Source organism: Protopterus annectens, chromosome 1.part1 (genome assembly GCF_019279795.1).
Source record: "Protopterus annectens isolate FY-2018-M chromosome 1.part1, PAN1.0, whole genome shotgun sequence".
In the NCBI taxonomy this organism is placed as follows: Eukaryota; Metazoa; Chordata; order Ceratodontiformes; family Protopteridae; genus Protopterus; species Protopterus annectens.
The window spans coordinates 1,947,321,925-1,947,323,976 of NC_056726.1; positions in this window are offsets into that span (position 1 = coordinate 1,947,321,925).

Genomic DNA, 2,052 nt, shown 5'->3' on the forward strand with positions numbered 1-2,052 from the left:
GCAGGAACTGAGCTTGTAGTTCCACTTTGCAAGCTAGAGCTGTGTTCCATAGATTCATGGCAAGTCTGCACAGGGGGTAGGAATGTGAACCCCCTTGCTTGTTTATGTACCTCATAACTGTGGTGTTGTCTGTCCGTATCAGTAGTAGTCCTGGTTGTAGAAGATCCCTGAAAGCCAAGAGAGCGTTCTGAACAGCTAACATCTCTTTTAAGTTGATATGTAGGTGCTTCTGATTCTTTGTCCAAAAACCCTGCAGACCTTTTCCCTGGAAATGGGCTCCCCATGCGTAGTCTGAGGCGTCCGTTGTTAACACCTGGCTGGCTGGAGGCAGACAGAAGGCTTTCCCCTTGTTGTGAAGACATGCCTTGGTCCACCAAAGGAATTCTTTCTGTAGACAAGGCAGGACGGTAATCTGTGTGTCCAGACTGTGGCAATGTTGGGACCATACACTTTTTAGGTACTATTGTATTTTTCTCATATGTAGTCTTGCATTTGGTATGAGAAGGATGCAGGAGGCCATGTAACCCAATGCCTGCAGGAATCTCCTTGCAGTCAGATGAGTTAGTGATGCCAAAGTTTTGAAAGTTGAAGCCAGCTGTAGTTGTTTTTCGGATGTCAGAGATGCCATCTGGGTAGTTGTGTTTAGAACAGCTCCCAGAAAAGTTATCTGTTGTGAGGGTGTCAAATTTGACTTTTTTTGTGTTGACAGTGAATCCCAGGTACTTGAGAAGTTTCTGTACAAATTTTAGATGCTGGAGTAAGACATCCTTGCAGTCTGCTTGAATAAGACAGTTGTCCAGATAAGGGTAAATCTGAATTCCCTTGAGTCTGCGATAAGCCACTACTGGTGCCAGGCATTTGGTGAAGACCCTGGGCGCAGCAGACAATCCAAAGGGCAGCGCAGAGAATTGGTAATGATGCGAGCCGGCCTTGAACCTGAGGTATTTTCTGCACTCCTGTCTGATAGGAATGTGTAAGTAAGCCTCCTTTAAATCCAATGTTACCAGCAATGCATTTTTGCTCAACATTGGCAGGAGCTGCTGTAGAGTGAGCATCTTGAATCTTGGTATCTCCAGGAAAGTGTTTAAGAGTGACAGATCCAGGATGGGTCTCCATGAATTTTGCTTTATAGGAACTAGTAAAAGCCTTGTCCCCTTTCTGAATGTGGAACCATTTCTATGGCCTTCATAGCCATGAGGGCTCCCACCTGGTTTAAGGCCTCTGACCATTGGTGATTTGGGAGGTCCGGCCATCCGTGTGGTCTTGGCAAGGTATGAAAGTGGAATTTGTAACCTCTTGAAACTACATCCAGAACCCACTTGTCTTGGGTTATGTGAGTACAATTTGGTTGAAATAGAGAGAGTTTTCCACCGAGAGGGGCTTCCAGGAGAGAAGTTCCTGTAGCCCAGCAGGGGGAGTCCTGTTTTCTGTAAGATTGAGGTCTGTCCTCCCCACCCCTGAGGGTGGAAGCAGTTCACTGTCTTGGTCTGTAAGATGTCTGTGCTTGGGGCCTCCCTCTGGAGTGTCTATATCTACCCCTCTGAGGCCTGTCCGAATTGGGAAAAGACCAATTTTTTGTTGGACAATTCCTACTAAATCTGGGGGGCTGTACTTGTAAGAAATCCTTAACCGTTCTGCATGGATTTTGCCTTATCCTCCATTTTCTTTATCACCTCTTCAGCCTTAGACCCAAACAAAACATTATGCTGAACAGGAGCATCCAGTAACTTTGCTTTCACTTGATCACTTAAGTTCTGTTCCTTTAACCAAGCATGCCTTCTAATGACTGTGCCAGAGGCAGCCGCCCTGCAAGAAGCCTCCAATGCATCGAAACCACAGTGTAAACCATGCTTCCCCACTTGCTCAGTGGCATGTATCAAATCATGCAATTCCTTATTATCTGCACATGCAGAAATGGTAGCTAGCTTTTGTTTCATAACAGACAGTAGAAATTGCTGATATTTTAGCATATGAAATTGACAGTTTAAAGCTCTAATAGACAAAGCTGCAGAAGTGTACACTTTTTTGCCCCATCTCTCCAAAGCTCTTGAA